At 41.6% G+C, this 21,273-nt stretch overlaps 1 long non-coding RNA gene across 1 annotated transcript; it reads right to left on the reverse strand.

Moving 5' to 3' along the window:
• Nucleotides 1–20,424: 20,424 nt before the first annotated feature.
• LOC123062242 (uncharacterized) lies at nt 20,425–20,842 on the reverse strand. The gene is made up of 2 exons (XR_006429605.1): nt 20,696–20,842; nt 20,425–20,597 (listed from the first exon to the last, which is right to left on the reverse strand). It is a non-coding gene; the product is annotated as an uncharacterized lncRNA (long non-coding RNA).
• Nucleotides 20,843–21,273: the final 431 nt, after the last annotated feature.

Genomic DNA, 21,273 nt, shown 5'->3' on the forward strand with positions numbered 1-21,273 from the left:
ATAGTTCTAGGCGGCTAAAATCCCACCTAAGATTACGATCTTCCTTTGGTAGGCCATTAGAGGTTGTTTGCCCTCGACCGACCAGATTTGTAAGAGGAACGGGCCTGGTTCTGCCTTGTGTGCTTTGTGTTCTGCTATGGAGAATACCAATAATATCTTCTTCGAGTGCCCCCTGGCAAAGTTGGCCTAGGGAGGGGTCAGATCGTGGATGAATGTCTCTTAGGATCCTACCTCTTTCTTGGATCTGCGGACCTTAACTGATACCATTCAGGGACGAACAAAGAGGCTTTTCTGGATCGAGTAGGGGGCTCTATGCCGCTCTCTATGGAATATTATGAGCAAATTCACCATTGAGGGTATCTTCCCTAACAAGTTGGCTAATGTTTTGTTCAAAATGTCTATCTTCTTGCGGCACTAGAAATTATTGACTAAGCCAGCAGATGTGGGCGGTTTGGAGGAGCTGATCAGCAAGGTTCGGGCGTCGGCAAGCTTGATGTCTTGTACTCCCTCCGGTTGATCGTCTTGTTTTGGATCCCACTCTTAGCAGTAGGTTGTTGGCATGTGTGCCTCATTTGTGTGGTTTCGGCCTACGCGCCTCTGGGCTTGTGTTTATGTTTGGTGAACTCGTGGTTGTTTTATGTGGTACTCTGCCATGTGGCTTTATTTATAAAGTCGAGCTCTCACCTTTTCTTTAAAAAAATAATAGCAGTTCATGATGCTTTTTTCTCTTGTTAGTGCTCAGTGATCTGTATTGCTCTCCCGACCCCAACCAGTTGGCCCCGTTGGCGCCGATGCAACAGCGTATCGCCGTATGTTACATGCCAAATTGCCAATAGGCACCCTATCCAGGTAGGTTCATGAGAGCACGAACCAAATAAAAAAGACACTAAACTACATTGATGCTTTTGGAATATATTTTCCTACCAAAGGCCCTAAAAAGTGCTAACTTCACTAAAATCAAGCATCGCCCACCTTGTCATCGGTGCCATCAAATGAAGGATATGTACAGTCGCTTGATGGCATGCAAGATACACAGAGTAGGTAGCACTTTCTTGTAATTATCCCAATGGTTATCGTCCGGACATAGAGCAGAGGAGAGTATTATGAGTGGCGTTTCGGTCACACACAAGTTGACACCAATCTTGTGGGAAGTAATTGTCTGAAATTTTGCAGATGATATTATTGTCATGTGAAACAAATATACCCGGGTGGTGGACAAGATTGATTGTAGCATCGAGAATAGTAACGACTTGAAATTAAACAACAAAAAGTAAATGACTGAAAATAAACGGCGGTGTCCTGCAATAGAGAGATTTGGCATGGAGAAACTATGAATCATTGTTTACATCAAGTGTGTTAGTGCGACAGTAATGCCAGTTACCTTGTATCATGGTTCTAATAGATGGATTGTTTGTTTGGTAGACGGGTTACCCTTGAGTGGTCGAACTCCACGCCAGATTTGTTCTTACCTATAATCTCGCTTCGATGTTGCTATAACATGGTCATCTCCATAATTAAGGTCATGAGACCGAAACAATGCATTAGGTCCTGTGGATCATCGTTATCTTATATTGTCTTTTCTCCTCATAGATATCTCAACATGTCACCTAAAGGTCACGAATTCACTAAATAATATGTGTTACCTATGTAGTTCTTCAGGTTGCATGGGCACTTAAATTGGACAACACGCATTACTCTCACCACAGATAAAAAACTTACTAAATAATTATAAACTATAACCATGAATGATGATGTATAGAATATGCATGAATGAATCTTACCAATCACCGACATCTCCCACGCCTATGGGGAATTACTCATGCATGGGAGAAAAATAATCAAACATCACAAAGATTAAAACAAATGAAATCATCGATAATATCACGAAGATCCACAATAAGATGAATGACTAAATAGATCTCAATCTCAATATGAGTACAAAGAGAGTTATCAAAAGTAGTCTTACAAACTGGAAATCCTCTCCCTCTAGTGATGTTGCGATGACAGGAAATGAAGATGGGTGAACAAGAAGGAATGGACCTCTGACAGTTCTTCTTCTCCGGATCTCTTCTCCCTCTGTTCTGGATTGTGTGGCGGCGGCTGTGTCTCTCTGATGCAGTCTCTCCCTTCACGAAAGTTGGTCATGTAGATGAGGTAGAGCTGGCGGCAATTGGTAATGAGTGCGCTCGTACCAAAGGTCGTCTGCGCTCTAGACACTGGTGAAGTTTCTCCTAAAAGAAAAGTTGCTCTATTTGGTTTTATATGATAAAACATTGATTGGTTTTCTTACAAAAATATATATTCCTGCACATCATGAAGGAAAGCCAATTTTCTTCTTTCTCGAAGGATTAGCGTTAGAAAGACGCGAAAGTATTAAAAACTCGGTGAAAACCACATCAAAACCCACTTATAAAAGTGAAAAAATATGGAGCCATCAACTCCCCCAAGCTTAAGTCCTGCTCGTCCCATGCATTAAAATATCTAGTTTTACATGCAATCATACACTAACATAGCATGGTATCACTATCATCTTTTCTTTATTAATTGTTGTCCCACATCAGACTTTTGTCAACAGGGCAAGCATGATACTCCCACTATGGCTAGCCTAAGGGCATCTCCAACACAAACACCTAAACCGCCCACAACCATGTCGACCGAGCGGTCCACACGGGATTTTTCCATCCAATGTGGTGCCCCATTCATCCGTGGACAAGTTCAGACTTCCATTTTCCGTGAACTAGATGCAACCCATAGGGCTTTTTCGTGTGTCTGGGCCGCTGCCACGCACGCCTCTGACACCCTGGACCCACCCAGAAGTGTTGCGTCCCTCTAGCGTGAAGCAGTTGCCGCACATTCATGTCAATCAATGGCACTCCAGAGCGCGAGCACCACATTGATGTCGGCATTAAAGCGGCGTGGAGGCGCCTGATAACCCACAAGTATAGGGGATCGCCATAGTTTTCGAGGGTAAAGTATTCAACCCAAATTTATTGATTCGACACAAGGGGAGCCAAAGAATATTCTCAAGCATTAGCAGCGGAGTTGTCAATTCAACCACACCAAGAAGACTTAATATCTACAGCAAAGTAATTAGTAGCAAAGTAGTATGGAAGTAACAATAATGGTGGCAAAAGTAATAGTAGCAGTTTTTTAGCAATTGTAACAGTGGCAACAGAAAAGTAACTTAGCAAAGATCAATATGAAATGAGCTCATAGGCAATGGATCAATGCTAGATCATTATGTCGGATGGCATTCATCATGCAATAGTTATAACATAGGTTGACACAAAACTAGCTCCAGTTCATCAATATAATGTAGGCATGTATTCTGAATATAGTCATACATGCTTATAGAAAGAACTTGCATGACATCTTTTGTCCTACCCTCCCGTGGCAGCGGGGTCCTATTGGAAACTAAGGGATATTAAGGCCTCCTTTTAATAGAGAACCGGACCAAAGCATTAGCACCTAGTGAATACACAAACTCCTCAAACTACGGTCATCACCGGGAAGTGTCCCGACTATTGTCACTCCGGGGTTGCCGGATCATAACACGTATTAGGTGACTATAACTTGCAAGACAGGATCAAGAAAACAAATATATGCATGAAAACATAATAGGTTCAGATCTGAAGTCATGGCAATCGGGCCCTAGTGATAAGCATTAAGCATAGCAAAGTCATAGCAACATCAATGTTAGAACATAGTGGATACTAGGGATCAAACCCTAACAAAACTAACTCGATTACATGGTAAATCTCATCCAACCCATCACCGTACAGCAAGCCTACGATGGAATTACTCATGCACGGCGTGAGCATCATGAAATTGGTGTTGGAGGATGGTTGATGGTGACGATGGCGACGATTTCCACTCTCCAAAGCCCAAAACGGACTCCAGATCTGCCCTCCCGAGGAAGAACAGGAGGTGGTGGCGGCTCCGTATCGTAAAACGTGATGAATCCTTCTCTCTATTTTTTCTCCCCAAACATGAATATATGGAGTTGGAGTTGAGGTTGGTGGAGGTCTGTGGGACCCACAAGACTGGAGGGCGTGCCCTAGGGAGGTGGGGGCGCCCTCCACCCTTGTGGACAGGGTGTGGGTCCCCTTCAGTTGATTCTTTTGCCAATTTTTTTATTTATTCCAAAAATAAGCTCCGTGAAGTTTCATGTCATTCCAAGAACTTTTATTTCTGCACAAAAATAACACCATGGCAATTCTGCTAGAAATAGTGTTAGTTTGGGTTAGTTCCATTCAAATCATGCAAATTAGAGTCCAAAATAAGGGCAAAAGAGTTTGGAAAAGTAGATATGATGGAGACGTATCAACTCCCCCAAGCTTAACCCATTTCTTGTCCTCAAGCAATTCAGTTGACAAACTGAAAGTGATAAAGAAACACTTTTACAAACTCTATTTGATCTTGTTGCTGCAAATATGTAAAGCCAGCATTTAAGTTTTTAGCAAAGATTATGAACTAACTGATAGGTCTCCAACGTATCTATAATTTTTGATTGATCCATGCTATATTATCTACTGTTTTGGACATTATTGGGATTTATTATCCACTTTTATATTATTTTTGGGACTAACCTATTAACCGGAGGCCCAGCCCAGAATTGTTGTTCTTTTGCCTGTTTTAGGGTTTCGAAGAAAAGGAATATCAAACGGAGTCCAAACATAATGAAACCTTCGGGAACGTGATTTTCTCACTGAATACAACTCCGGAGACTTGGACCCTACGTCAAGCCAACTAACAGGAGGCCACGAGGTAGGGGGCGCGCCTGCCCCCCCCCCAGGTGCGCCCTCCACCCTCGTGGGCCCCCTGTTGCTCCATCGACGTACTCCTTCCTCCTATATTTATATATCCATGTACCCCCAAATGATTAGAACAGGAGCCAAGACCCTAATTCCACCGCCGTAACTTTCTGTATCCATGAGATCCCATCTTGGGGCCTCTTCCGGAGCTCCGCCGGAGGGGGCATCGATCACGGAGGGCTTCTACATCAAAACCATAGCCTCTCCGATGAAGTGTGAGTAGTTTACTTCAGACCTACGGGTCCATAGTTAGTAGCTAGATGGATTCTTCTCTCTTTTTGGATCTCAATACAATGTTCTCCCCCTCTCTTGTGGAGATCTATTCGATGTAATCTTCCTTTTGCGGTGTGTTTGTTGAGATCGATGAATTGTGGGTTTATGATCAAGTTTATCTATGAATAATAATTGAATCGCCTCTGAATTCTTTTGTGTATGATTGGTTATCTTTGCAAGTCTCTTCGAATTATCAGTTTGGTTTGGCCTACTAGATTGATCTTTCTTGCAATGGGAGAAGTGCTTAGCTTTGGGTTCAATCTTGCGGTGTCCTTTCCCGGTGACAGTAAGGGCAGCAAGGCACATATTGTATTGTTGCCATCGAGGATAACAAGATGGGGTTTTATTCATATTGCATGAGTCTATCCCTCTACAACATGTCATCTTGCTTAAGGCGTTACTCTATTTTTAGCGGTCGATGAGTGGAGTAATAGTAGTAGATGCAGGCAGGAGTCGGTCTACTTGTCTCGGACGTGATGCCTATATACATGATCATACCTAGATATTCTCATAACTATGCTCAATTCTGTCAATTTCTCAACAGTAATTTGTTCACCCACCGTAGAATACTTATGCCCTCGAGAGAAGCAACTAGTGAAACCTATGGCCCTCGGGTCTATCTTTATCATATCAATCTCCTACTACTTAGTTATTTACTTTGCTATTTACTTTGCCTTTATTTTACTTTGCATCTTTATCATAAAAATACCAAAAATATTATCTTATCATATCTATCAAATCTCACTCTCGTAAGTGGCCCTATAGGGATTGACAACCCCTATTTGTGTTGGTTGCAAGGATTTATTTGTTTTGTGCAGGTACGAGGGACTCACGCGTAGCCTCCTATTGGATTGATACCTTGGTTCTCAAAAACTGAGGGAAATACTTACGCTACTTTGCTGCATCATCCCTTCCTCTTCGGGGAAAACCAACGCAGTGCTAAAAGAGGTAGCACTAACCATATTCACTATAACGTTTAGGTCTCACATTTACTCATATCAATGGCATAATCAACTAGCGAGCAATAATAATAAATCTCAGATGACAACACTTTTTCAAAACAATCTTGATATGATATAACAAGATAGTATCTCGCTAGCCCTTTTTGAGACCGCAAAACATAAATTGAGACCGCAAAACATAAATGCAGAGCACCCCTGAAGATCAAGGACTGACTAGACATTGTAATTCATGGCAAAAGAGATCCAATCACAATCATACTCAATATAAATTAATAAAAACGCATACAAATGACAGTGGTGCTCTCTAACTGGTGCTTTTGAGGATGATGACTCATCAATGAAAGTAAATAGATAGGCCCTACGTAGAGGGAAGCAGGGATTTGTAGAGGTGCGAGAGCTCGAGTTTTTAAAACAGAGATAAATAATATTTTGAGAGGCATGCTTTCATTGTCAAGATAACAACCAAGAGATCTCGGTATGTGCCATACTAGATACAATATAGGCGGTTCCCAAACAGAATAATAAAGTTTATACTCCCTCACCACCAACAAGCACACTCCACGGCTGGTCCGAAACAACGGGTACCGTCCAATTAACAATAGTCCTGGGGGAGTTTTGTTTGCGATTATTTTGATTTATTTGAGCATGGGACTGGGCATCTCAGTTACCAGCCATTTTCTCGTAAATGATGAGCGGAGTTGATACGTCCATTTTGCATCATGCTTTTATATTGATATTTATTGCATTATGGGATGTTATTACACATTATATAAAAATACTTATGCATATTCTCTCTTATTTTATAAGGTTTACATGAAGAGGGAGAATGTCGGCAGCTGGAATTCTGGACTAGAAAAGGAGCAAATATTAGAGACCTGTTCTGCACAACTCCAAAAGTTCTGAAACTTCACGGAGCATGTTTCTGGAATATATAAAAAAATTGGGCAAAGAAAGTACCAGAGGGGGACCACTAGCCAGCCACAAGGGTGGACGGCGCGCCCTACCCCCTGGGCATGCCCCCCGACCTTGTGGGTCCCCTGGCAGGCCTCTGGTGCCCATCTTTGGCTATATGGTGTGTTTTGACCTGGAAAAAATCAGAAGGAAGCTTTCGGGATGAAGCACCGCCGTCTCGAGGAGGAACCTAGGCAGAACCAATCTAGGGCTCCGGCGGAGCTGTTCTGCCGGGGAAACATCCCTCCGGGAGGGGGAAATCGTCGCCATCGTCATCACCAATGATCCTCTCATCGAGAGGGGGTCAATCTCCATCAACATCTTCACCAGCACCATCTCCTCTCAAACCCTAGTTCATCTCTTGTATTCGATCTTGGTCCCAAAACCTCATATTGGTACCTGTGGGTTGCTAGTACTGTTGATTACTCCTTGTAGTTGATGCTAGTTGGTTTATCTGATGGAAGATTATATTTTCAGATCCTTAATGATAATTAATACTCCTCTTATCTTGATCATAAATATGTTTTGTGAGTAGTTACGTTTTATCTTGAGGACATGGGAGAAGTCTTGTTATAAGTAATCATGTGAATTTGGTATTCGTTTGATATTTTGATGAGATGTATGTTGTCTCTCCTCTAGTGGTGTTATGTGAATGTCGACTACATGAAACTTCACCATTATTTGGGACTAGGGGGAGGCATTGGTAAGTAATAAGTAGATGATGGGTTGCTAAAGTGACGGAAGCTTAAACCCTAGTTTATGTGTTGCTTCGTAACGGGCTGATTTGGATCCATATGTTTCATGCTATGGTTAGGTTTACCTTAATATTTCTTTCGTAGTTGCGGATGCTTGTGAGAGGGGTTAATCATAAGTGGGAGGCTTGTCCAAGGAAGAGCAGCACCCAAGCACCGGTCCACCCACATATAAAAGTATCAAAGTAATGAACGTGAATCATATGAGCATGATGAAAACTAACTTGACAACAATTCCCATGTGTCCTCGGGAGCGCTTTGCTTTATATAAGAGTTTTTCCAGGCTTGTCCTTTGCTACAAAAAGGATTGGGCCACCTTGCTGCACTTTAGTTACTTTATGTACTTGTTACCATTATGATTTATCTTATCACAAAACTATTTGTTACCGACAATTTCAGTGCCTGCAGAGAATACCTTGCTGAAAACCACTGGTCATTTCCTTCTGCTCCTTCTTGGATTCGACACTCTTACTTATCGAAAGGACTATGATAGATCCCCTATACTTGTGGGTCATCAAGAATCTTTTCTGGCGCCGTTGTCGGGTGATACGTTTCCAACGTATCTATAATTTTTGATTGCTCCATGCTATATTATCTTCTGTTTTGGACATTATTGGGCTTTATTATCCACTTTTATATTATTTTTGGGACTAACCTATTAACCGGAGGCCCGGCCCAGAATTGCTGTTTTTTGCCTATTTTAGGGTTTCGAAGAAAAGGAATATCAAACGGAGTCCAAACGGAATGAAATCTTCGGGAACGTGATTTTTGGAACGAACAAGATCCAGGAGACTTGGACCCTACGTCAAGCAACCAATAGGGAGGCCACGAGGTAGGGGGGCGCGCCTACCCCCCCCCAGGCGTGCCCTCCACTAACGTACTCCTTCCTCCTATATATACCTACGTACCCCCGAATGATCAAAGATGGAGCCAAAACCCTAATTCCACCGCCGTAACTTTCTGTATCCACGAGATCCCATCTTGGGGCCTGTTCCGGAGCTCCGCCAGAGGGGGCATCGATCACGGAGGGCTTCTACATCAACACCATAGCCCTTCCGATGAAGTGTGAGTAGTTTACCTCAAACCTTCGGGTCCATAGTTATTAGCTAGATGGCTTCTTCTCTCTTTTTGGATCTCAATACAAAGTTCTCCCCCTCTCTTGTGGAGATCTATTTGATGTAATCTTCTTTTGCGGTGTTTTTGTTGAGATCGATGAATTGTGGGTTTATGATCAAGTTTATCTATGAACAATATTTGAATCTTCTCTGAATTCTTTTATGTATGATTGGTTATCTTTGCAAGTCTCTTAGAATTATCAGTTTGGTTTGGCCTACTAGATTGATCTTTCTTGCAATGGGAAAAGTGCTTAGCTTTGGGTTCAATCTTGTGGTGTCCTTTCCCAGTGACAGTAGGGACAGCAAGGCACGTATTGTATTGTTGCCATCGAGGATAACAAGATGGGGTTTTTATCATATTGCATGAATTTATCCCTCTACATCATGTCACCTTGCTTAAGGCGTTACTCTATTCTTATGAACTTAATACTCTAGATGCATGCTGGATAGCGGTCGATGTGTGGAGTAATAGTAGTAGATGCAGGCAGGAGTCGGTCTACTTGTCTCGGACGTGATACCTATATACATGATCATACCTAGATATTCTCATAACTATGCTCAATTCTGTTAATTGCTCAACAGTAATTTGTTCACCCACCGTAAACTACTTATGCTCTTGAGAGAAGCCACTAGTGAAACCTATGGCCCCCGGGTCTATCTTCATCATATTAATCTTCCAACACTTAGTTATTTTCATTGCCTTTTATTTTACTTTGCATCTTTATCATAAAAATACCAAAAATATTATCTTATCATATCTATCAGATCTCACTCTCGTAAGTGACCGTGTAGGGATTGACAACCCCTTATCACGTTGGTTGCGAGGATTTATTTGTTTTGTGCAGGTGCGAGGGACTCGTGCGTAGCCTCCTACTGGATTGATACCTTGGTTCTCAAAAACTGAGGGAAATACTTACGCTACTTTGCTGCATCACCCTTTCCTCTTCAAGGGAAAACCAACGCAGTGCTCAAGAGGTAGCACCGGGGAGTGAAGCACCTTTGGTAAGCGGAATTTGGTAAGGAAACATTTATATAGTGTGCTGAAATTTACTGTCACTTGTTACTATGGAAAATAATCCTTTGAGGGGCTTGTTAGGGGTATCTTCACCTCGTCCGAAAGAACAAAGAGTTGCTCCTCAACCTACTGCACCTACTGAAAATATTTATTATGAAATTCCTTCGGGTATGATAGAGAAACTGCTAGCTAATCATTATGCAAGAGATGGAACATTACATACCGATATGCACCTAATCTATGTGGATGAAGTTTGTGGACTATTTAAGCTTGCAGGTATGCCCGAGGATTTTGTCAAGAAGAATATCTTCCCTTTATCTTTGAAGGGAAAGGCATTGACATAGTATAGGACATTGGATGATATTGGATCATGGAACTACAACCGATTGAAATTGGAATTTCATAAGAAGTTTTATCCTATGCATCTGGTTCATCGTGATTGGAATTATATATATAATTTTTGGCCTTGTGAAGGAGAAAGTATCGCTCAAGCTTGGGGGAGGCTGAATTCAATGTTATATTCATGCCCCAATCATGAGCTTTCAAGAGAAATGATTATTCAAAAAAATTATGCTCGGCTTTCTCATAATGATCGATCCATGCTCGATACTTCTTGTACTGGTTCCTATATGAAGAAGGATATTGAATTCAAATGAGATTTATTGGAAAGAATTAAACACAACTCTAAAGATTGGGAACTCGACGAAGGCAAAGAGTCAGGTATAAACCTTAAGTTTGATTGTGTTAAATCTTTTATGGACACCGATGCTTTTCGTGATTTTAGCACCAAATATGGACTTTACTTTGAGATAGTAGCTACTTTCTGTGAATCTTTTGCTAGTCATGTTGATCTCCCTAAGGAGAAGTGGTGTAAATATCATCCTCCCATTGAAGTTAAAGTACTTGAACCTGTTAAAGTTGAAGAAGAAATTATTACTTATAATGTTGATCCTATTGTTCCTGCTGCTTATATTGAGAAACCATCTTTTCCTGTTAGAATGAAGGATCATGCTAAAGCTTCAACTATGGTCAACAAAAGTAATATTAGAACACCCAAACCCTTTGTGCAAATTAAAGTTGAACCTAGTATTGCTATGGTTAAAGATCTCTTGCTTGATAATATTCATGGGCATGTTATTTATTTCTGTGATGAAGCTGCTAGGATTGCTAAACCCGATAAGAAAGATAAACATAGACCTGTTGTTGGCATGCCTGTTGTTTCTATTAAAATAGGAGATCATTGTTATCATGGCTTATGTGATGTGGGTGCTAGTGTGAGTGCAATACCTTATACCTTATATAAAGAAATTATGAATGATATTGCATCTGCTGAGATAGACGATATTGATGTTACTATTAAGCTTGCTAATAGAGATACTATATCACCAATTGGGATCGTTAGAGATGTTGAAGTCTTGTGTGGGAAGATAAAATATCCTACTGATTTTCTTGTTCTTGGTTCCCCACAAGATAATTTTTGTCCCATTATATTCGGTAGACCTTTCTTGAATACCGTTAATGCTAAGATAGACTGCGAGAAAGATATTGTTACTGTTGGTTTGGGGGACATGTCTCATGATTTTAATTTCTCTAAATTTCATAGATAACCCCATGATAAAGAATTGCCTAGTAAGGATGAAATTAGTGGTCTTGCTTCTATTGTTGTTCCTCCTGCTGATCCTTTAGAATAATATTTGCTAGACCATGAAAATGATATGTTTATGAATGAAAGAAGGGAAATAGATGAAGTATTCTTTAATCAAGGACCTATTTTGAGACACAATTTGCCAGTTTAAATTCTTGGGGATCCTCCTCCACCTAAGGGTGACCCCGTGTTTGAGCTTAAACAATTACCTAATACTCTAAAATATGCTAATCTTGATGAAAAGAAGATATATCCTATTATTATTAGTGCTAACCTTTCAGAGCGTGAAGAAAATAAATTATTGAAAACTCCGAAGAAGCACCGTGCCTCTATTGGATATACTCTTGATGATCTTAAGGGCATTAGTCCCACTCTATGTCAGCACAAAATTAAATTGGAGAAAGATGCTAAACCAGTTGTTGATCACCAACGACGGTTAAATCCTAAGATGAAAGAAGTGGTAAGAAATGAAATACTAAAGCTTGTCGAGGCAGGTATAATTTATGCTATTGCTGATAGTCAATGGGTAAGTCATGTTCATTGTGTTCCCAAGAAAGGAGGTATTACTGTTGTTCCAAATGATAAGAATGAATTTATTCCTCAAAGAATTGTTATAGGTTATAGAATGGTAATTGATTTTCGCAAATTAAATAAAGCTACTAGAAAAGATCATTAACCTTTAACTTTTATTGATCAAATGCTAGAAAGACTATCCAAACATACACATTTTTGCTTTCTAGATGGTTATTCTGGTTTCTCTCAAATACCTATGTCAAAAGAGGATCAAGAGAAAACCACTTTTACTTGCCCTTTCGGTACCTTTGGTTATAGACATATGCCTTTTGGTTTATGTAATGCACCTGCTACCTTTCAAAGATGTATGACTGCTATATTCTTTGATTTTTGTGAAAAGATTATTGAGGTTTTCATGGATGATTTCTCCATTACGGAACTTCTTTTGATGATTTCTTAAGCAACCTTGACTGAGTTTTGCAGAGATGTGAAGAAACTAATCTCGTACTGAATTGGGAGAAGTGCCACTTTATGGTTAATGAGGGTATTGTCTTGGAGCATAAAATTTTTTGAAAGAGGTATTGAAGTTGATAAGGCTAAAGTGGATGCTATTGAAAAGATGTCGTGTCCTAAAGATATCAAAGGTATAAGAAGTTTCCTTGGTCATGCTGGTTTCTATAGGAGGTTTATTAAAGCCTTCTCTAAAATTTCTAGGCCTCTCACTAATCTCTTGCAAAAAGATGTTCCTTTTGTTTTTGATGATGATTGTGTAGAAGCATTTGAAATACTTAAGAAAGCCTTGATTTCTGCTCCTATTGTTCAGCCACCTGATTGGAATTTACCCTTTGAAATTATGTGTGATGCTAGTGATTATGCTGTTGGTGTTGTTCTAGGACAAAGAGTTGATAAGAAATTAAATGTTATCCAGTATGCTAGTAAAACTCTAGACAGTGCCCAGAGAAATTATGCTACCACTGAAAAAGAATTTTTAGAAGTTGTATTTGCATGTGATAAGTTCAGACCTTACATTGTTGATTCCAAAGTAACTATTCACACTGATCATGCTGCTATTAAATATCTTATGGAAAAGAAAGATGCTAAACCTAGACTTATTAGATGGGTTCTCTTGCTACAAGATTTTGATTTGCATATTATTTATAGAAAGGGAGCTGTGTAACGCCCCGAGACCGTTGCACCATGTGTCTTTCAGTTATTCGCGGTTGTTGCCTTGTCATTTTTGTGTGTGTCATGCATCTCATATCATGTCATCGTGTGCATCGCATTTGCATACATGTTCGTCTCATGCATCCGAGCTTTTCCCCGTTGTCCGTTTTGCAATCCAGCGCTCCTATGTCCTTCGGCGCCTCCTTTTGCCTCTTTTCGTGAGCGGGTGTTAAACTTTCTCGGAATGGGCCTAGATTTTCCAAGCAGACTTTGTTTACTACTGGTAGACCGCATGTCAAGTTGCGTGCCATTTGGAGTTCGTTTGATACTCCAATGGTTAACCGAGGAACCGTAAAAGCCTATGTGTGTTGCAGCCCAACACCCCTCCAAAGTGGCCCAACAACCCTTCCAAACCCCCTCCATCCTCTCATTCGTTCGATCATGATCGCGTGGCTGAAAATCGCACCTCATTTGGACTCTCCTAGCTCCCTCTACCTATATATATGTGCCCCTCTCCGAAATTCATGGATGAACCCTAGTCTTCTTCATCCTCGCGCCGCCGGACACGTCCACACCGAGCCGGACATGTCCACCGGAGCCGGCCACCTCACTCCACCCAATGGCAGCGTGCAACGTCACCCCGCCGCCGCCGCTAGCCAACCAGACGCCGCCACCTGTCCCTCTCTCTCCTCCCACCGCCGTCGCGGCCTGCAAGCCCACGGTAGGCCCGCCCGGGCCCGATCTGCTCCGCCGCCCGCTCGGTCGAGCGCCCGAGTCCAGCGCCTCGCCGCGAGCGCGCATGCTGCCACCGCGCGCCGCCCCGCCGCCGCTTCGCTCCGCCGCTCCCCGCCGCTGCTCCAGTCGCCGCCGCTTGCGAGCGCTGCCCCGCCTCCGTCGACGCCGGCCGGACCTGCTCTGCCACCTCCTCTGGTCGCCGGCGAACCTTGCCTCGCCGGAGGCCGCACCCTCGCCGGATCCGGGGAAGGTGGATGAGATCCACCAACCCTTGGAACCAAACGCCACCGTCCCGCGAACCGGATCCACCCTGTCCTGGATATCCCCATCCCGCGTTGACTTCTTCCAGAGGTTGATTTTTCCTCTAAGTCATTTTTTGTGATGATTTTTATGCTCTGTTCATCGCATCATAACTCCGCATCTGTAGCTCCATTTTGCGCGTGCGATATATCAAAATGTTCGCTAGGATGTGCTCTTCATTTCATTCCACTAGATGACCCGGTTGCGCCAATGGCGCAAGAACTGAATTAGAAAGAATGTTAGTAGTGCATAAGTAGGAGATGTTACTGGAAAGATAATGCAATGTGGATTTATATTACCAAATCATGAAATCAATATCAGAGAACCAAATAATGTCACCACCTCTGTACTAACAACCAACATTTTAGCATAAGGAGTATCACAGGAGTGATTACTTGCACATCAGGAGTATCACAATTACAACTAAAGAGGCATTGTCCTCACTGCTGTCCCTGAGCCCTTCACAAGGAGAGTTCCAAGCCTCGCAACTTCTTCCTCCAGCTCTGCACATGACCCTCAGTTACGAACCTCGTCCCTCAGCAATTAGACTCCGGTAGTTTGCAAACTCCCATTTCCCATAGCAGATTGATTTACATGGCTACTCTCACCAATGAGAGGACCAAGCACAGAAAAGATTCAGAACTTTTGGAAGCAAAATTATAGAGCTATGAGGTCTCTGAGCACTTACCATGCCTAATCGCATGAATCCAACAAATTTGCCAACTCAAATGCTACAAAGACCAAATGATGGTGTGAGGCAGCTCACCATATATCATCGACTCTTACAATGATAGATCCATAGATCAGCGAGGATATTCATAAATGCTTCACCTAAGAAGGCCAAGATGCCATACACACAATTAGAGCCAAAACAAAACCTGAAGCAGTGGAAATAGCCATCCACTTGCTGGAGGAAATAAATGAAATAACAAGCAAGAAGAAGCAAAATGATGTCGGCAGTGTATCAAACAATCGTACTGAAATGATCAATACACAAAAAAGGAAGCGATCTCTAGTTGTCAACGCACTGAATTTAGCATATAAATGACATGCTGACTAAAATAATTACCTTAGATCATCTTAGGAAATGTTCCAGCAAAGAAGGCAATGACTTTTCTGTATCACCCATAGCATGATTTTTTCAACTTCAAATCGTATGATACCATGGACTCTGCATATGTTGATAGGACATAATAATTAGCCACAAAAAACAGGGGTACGGATAACACATTGAAAGTAAAAGCAGAGAGCAAATTTAATGCTTACAGCAAAGAATGGGCACATATAACTTACTGGTTCATCTGCCACTACTTTATTATCTATGAAGAAACTAAAAGTCAAATGTACAACTAAATCAGGAATAAGAACACCATAAAACACTGGGCTTGGTCTGCATGCAAACCATTAATCTGATTGGAGATGGAAAATTAACCAATATTGTACCTCGTGCATTGGCACGGGTCTCGCCGATCTGAGCCTGGCAACAAAACATACCAGCATGTAAAGGAAGGGTTGTAAAAAAATTAAGAGAAGCAGATGCCAAGTAAACAAAAAGCATGTATCTTAGTCATCTCAATCATATTATCCATAGCGCTCCTCTAGGAATGAGCGAGAAAATGATCAAAAATCATATGGCAAAGGAATATCAAGGACATCACAAACAACAACAATAAAGGAAACACTACGCATTGCTCTGAAAAAGGTCCCGACCCTGGCGGGCGCGCGTGAAGGGGCCGACGTGGCGGCATATCGACTGCACCTGGCAATTGGTCTTGCTATTGCTAGCCCTCATCGCCGATGTGCTCCTTCCTTAGTCGCTGCCCTCGAACCTCCTACTTAGCCGGGGAGGGGAGGGTCGCGGGGCGCATGAGCCGTGTGAGATCGGCAGCTGCCATCTCCCACCCATTGAGCCGCCTACTTGACTGGCACCTGCTCCGCCCCTCCTTCGGCCAACAACGTCTAGGTTGAGCACTTCCTCGGAACTACTGATACAGAATTGAAAAACAAAGAATGGAAAATGCCTTATTAGCAACACATGGATACCCCCAGTTTATAGAAGGATAGTAAGCATGGAGATGAGTTCATAGACATGGTGCTCACCAGAAGGGCTGCTGGTGATTCCTATATTCTTCAGCGGAGGAGAAACCAAATTAAGAGAGGATCATCATGTTCTATCTTACTCGAGTGACCAAAAGATGATATAATCATTAATTAATTTGTGCAAGAATAATATTAATAAATTCAATAGTTTAGAAAGAGTGAAGAACAATATTAATCAATAGAAAGAGCGAAGAAATTACCTCCTTCTGTTCAGTAACACCGCCATGTACAAATCATATAACCTGCAGATTTCAAAAGAAAAACTTATGGCCTCATAAAAGTTGTGGCATAGTTCTAAAAAGTTGGATCGTGAGATTCAACTTTTATATAACAAGTAATTTATATAGCAAATTTCACACTCTATATTCTTTCTCATATCTTTTCTTAATGTCCCGTAACTCCATCCATATAGTTTATATAACAAGTAATTTGCACAAAAAATAGTTCACACCCTCAGATCATCACACTCTGTATAGGCAACAACAACTACCAGACGTACGACACAATCTGTTCTACTAAACATGTCACGCATGGCTGGTATTCCAAAAGAGAGCAGTCACATGTGAAGAAGGGTCTCACTCAAGGGGTCATCATGTTGTGTTCTGTTTCTGGCCATCAGTCTCAAGGATTCATGTTCAGACTCCAAATTCCACTTTCTTGTGTATGCACAAAGGACAACTAATTGGACTCTGCATCTATAGTTTTCTGCTTCAACAGGTTAAGAAGATTCATGTCCAGAATCCAAGTCACAGCTTTCTTGCTTATGTAGAAAGAGGGAAAGACAGTAATGCTCCATTGCCTTCTAGATTTATTACATTTAAAAGCTAGATAGTAGAGCCAGTTCCTACAGGTCAAGTAAATTCTACGCAAATAGTGCCCTGTAACCAGTATACATACACAATCAGACAAAAAGAAAAACATGGACATAAAAATTGTTGCACCCATGATTTCTACTATATTTGCAACATCCATCCATTTATCTCTGTATATCCATGAAAGCAAGAGTAGTCGTCAAAATGTTTGTCCGTTCAACAACCGAGCAGTTACTACAACGCTTCTATTGCCCACCCCTACTTAAATGTTTTGAAGAGGTTATGTCATAGGTGGTTCCGGTATGGTCTTTTAATAGGTTAATAAGTCATTTCTCAATAAGTTGATGCTTGCATGGTCTGTCCTGTGCACGGTGGGTTATTAGAAGACAAATATATCAAAATGAAGTGTGTATTAACCACACAAACACACACAATTTTGATTTTTTACATTAACTTTCCTTGTCATAGATCTCGTCCTAGATGAGTAGAGCTTCTGCTCTTAATCACAACAAATAAATCAAAATAAATATAGTGCCAATCGTTTGTATGTACACTCGCATACTAACAACAGGCCACAATTACTAAATCCCAAAATTAGGCCTTTTTTTGCGAAGACCCAAAAATTAGGCTATGACTGAACCGAACTTCCAAACCAACGTCGAGGGTCACAGAGATTCTACAAGATGAATTGATGGAAATGGAAACATAAAGTATGCACTGGCAGTAGAACCAAAATTTGCAAACCTGTGACGATGAAAAAAAAACTGAATACAACAAACTATATCTCAGCCATGCCATCTGAAGGTTCTGAACCATCCAAATAAATTTTATACCAAGATTATTGATGCATTCCTGTAAAAGAATAAGATACAGAAAAGGCAGTTAAAAACCCAGGTGCAGGTCTGTTTAAAATTCGGATCAATTCTACATCACTATTTTCCAATTCTACATCACTTGTTTGTGAATCTCCAAGGAAACAGACCTAAACTTTGTGAATCTGTATGTGGTGCATCCCAATGTTATTTTTATCAACACGGGGTGCATTGTCAGGTAGTATACCTGAAGTCCAGAATTTAGTTAAGCAATAGAGCACACTTTATATGTATACGTACTTAATAACCAGAGTAGAATGTAAAAAGTCTATGGAAAGGGAGATAACAAACTAATAAAATACCTTGTCATGGCAAGCCTATAAATACTTCCATAAAGCAACCTGGAACATCAAAATCCAACTATGAAATTCTTAGTGTGACACCTCCTAAAAATATAGTGCAGTTAACGGATCTAAACTAATAAGAAAATAATTTACTACATGCAGAAAAGATATTGTTCCATCATGACATCTTGCCAGTTCTGTCATGAGAAGAAGATGACCAACGAACTGTCAAGGGACTCTGGTTTACCATTACAAAGAGGCAATGGATTCAAAATGAACAATTATAGCATCAAATAGAGCAGAGCATTTGTATTTGTCAGCATAGGACATTGCAAGAGTCAGAAGAATATCATCACACAAGTACTGGAGCATCACAACACCGTCTACAAATAATTCTCATGAACTCTAAGGAAAGAACAAAAATTCTAAAAGAACTAAAAGTTGACTCTTTTGCGCATGTTCACGGAGAATTAGGTTTCCTGCTGACCATGCCTCGTTATATTATATTGCAACAGAAGAATAATAAAGATTTAGGAAATTTAAAATCAAGTGTTACCATTCATTTCAACAGAAGACAAATTGTTGGTGAGCCAATATACATGTCTAAAATGCCTGTATAGTATAGATATTAGAGTTTATGTTAAATAGAAATTAGTTTCAGGTTTTTACTTGTCAGCAAAATGCCTAGGATGATCATGCATGTCTTAAAAATAAGAACAAAAATGATCCTATGTAGTTCTTTTATACAGATCAGAATCATAGATATACAACAGTTTTAGAAGGGTCCCGGTCAGCCCAGGTTCGTCTCTCGCTCTGTGAGCCTGCTCAAGAATATTAGTCGTCCATCGATTGTGGACGATATCACTACTTGATACCTACCTTATTAATTAGTTCAAGTCTACATCAACAACCGCTACTTGAGAAGAATTAAACTCTACTATTAGCTTGTGCGTACAATGCACATTCTATTAATGCTACCAACATTTGCTATTAGACTCTTAAATCAGAATTCATGTTTCTATTTTCTAAATCAGAATAATGACCTTGGTATAGCAGAAACAAATACACATGTAGCTAGCTGAATTACCTCACAAATTTATTAGCAAGGTAGTAGCAAAATCTTGAGCTCTTTCCGGTTCTTGCCATGTTTCCACTCCAGCAATCCCTCCCTACCTGCTGCCCAAATCTTCACTGATGCCTGCAAAAAGTGTGCACGTGTGACTGCACTAAGACAATCAAATGAACAAAGTCCGACCAAGAAAACAAAACTTATACCAATAGTTCTTAATTTGCATCCAACCACGGCATGAATGATCTATCGATTCCAAGCATTTCAAAGATGATATTTCTTTTCTCTATTGTCAAGTAAGAACAGAACAAGAACACCAAGCGGACCGCATCAACATATCATCAAGGAATACACCACTCCAGGAGTAAAACCATGAACCTACAGGGGTCGCCAAAGAGGCGGTGTGAGAGGAGGAAGGCTCCAGGAAGGAGCAAGACTGCTGCAGCACCCGCGACAACAATGCACGGTCTGTCAGGGGGCAAACCTTCTTGCGATGGCGACGACCACATCCTTTCTCTGTTCGCACTTCCCATCGGCGGCGGCCCCGTTGGCACTCTCCATCTGCGGCAGATCCATGGCCGGTGAGGCATCGCAGCAATGGCAAAGAGGCAGCTGCGGTGCAGGGAGTCCACACAACTCCACGCACGCGGTGAGCTCCTGCTGCTCGCCGCCCTCCTTCGCACAGCCGATACGAGGCAGCAGCGTAGGATGGAGAAGCTCCCGACCGGCAGTGCTGGGAGGGCACGAGAGCTGCGTCGGCCGCTGGACGTGAAGAAGAGGGTTTCCAAGTAATTTTCTTGTCATACTAAATCCACAGATGTGACAAAACTGCTCGAGTGTATTGAACCTGAATGTACACATGTGTGATTTAACACTAACTTTACTACAGATTTGATTCAGTTCATCAACATGAATTTGGTTGCCACCATACACATCAGTGGACGATTACCAGATATATTTTTTTTGACTGGGACGATTACCAGATATTACTATGATTAGCTTTAACAAGGGGACAAACAATTTGTTAGTGGTTAGCTCAACAAGAATCTAAACAATTCATGGCATTTATCTCCTAAGACACATCCAACAGTTGTGAAGAAACAGTTACATCAGGGTGGGGATAGGAACAAGGACTGAGAGAGATGAGGAACATGCCTAGTACAAATCCAATCTCAGTCCCTTTTTCTCATCGTTGATTACAACCGTTGCCATTACGAACACCTACAAAATATATGTTCTCAACTCCTGAATATCCCACGAGAAATAGCATCAATAAAGAACGATGAAACTGGACTTAAATTCAGAGAGAGAGAGATCACCTTGTTCTTATCCAAGCTCTTCCTCAAGATTCATCCCCTTATTTTTGTTCCTCAGATCTGCACACATATGTTTAAAAAAACAATAAATCAAAAACTGGGGAGGAAAGAACATGAAACTGGATTTAAATTGAGAGGGATGGAGAGAGAGAGAGAGATATCACCTTGTTCTTAGTCAAGCTCTTCCTCAAGATTCATCCCCTTCTTTTTGTTCCTCAGATCTGCACACATATGTTTAGAAAAACAATAAATCGAGGAGTGAAAACTGGGGAGGAAGATAACTCTGGCCGCAGATGGGCAACCTACACTGGGGACATGTGACGACGGTCGGCATCCCCTGGAACTCCGACCTTGCTGCTCCTTCCCTCATGCCCATCGCCCTCATCCTCCCCTGCTCCACGCCCACTGCTTCAGCGATGTGGGCCCGGTCTCTCCGGCCCCTCCACTGCCGTACGCTCCGCACCACCACCACGAAATCTCCTCCTCCGTGGAGAGCTCCCGCAGGCGCGGCTCCTCCTCCTCTGCATCTCCAAGGTGAGCAAGGAGGCCTGGATGGTGGTCGCCGTCGCCATCGGAGAAGC

This window comes from Triticum aestivum, chromosome 3A (assembly GCF_018294505.1).
Source record: "Triticum aestivum cultivar Chinese Spring chromosome 3A, IWGSC CS RefSeq v2.1, whole genome shotgun sequence".
NCBI lineage: Eukaryota > Viridiplantae > Streptophyta > Magnoliopsida > Poales > Poaceae > Triticum > Triticum aestivum.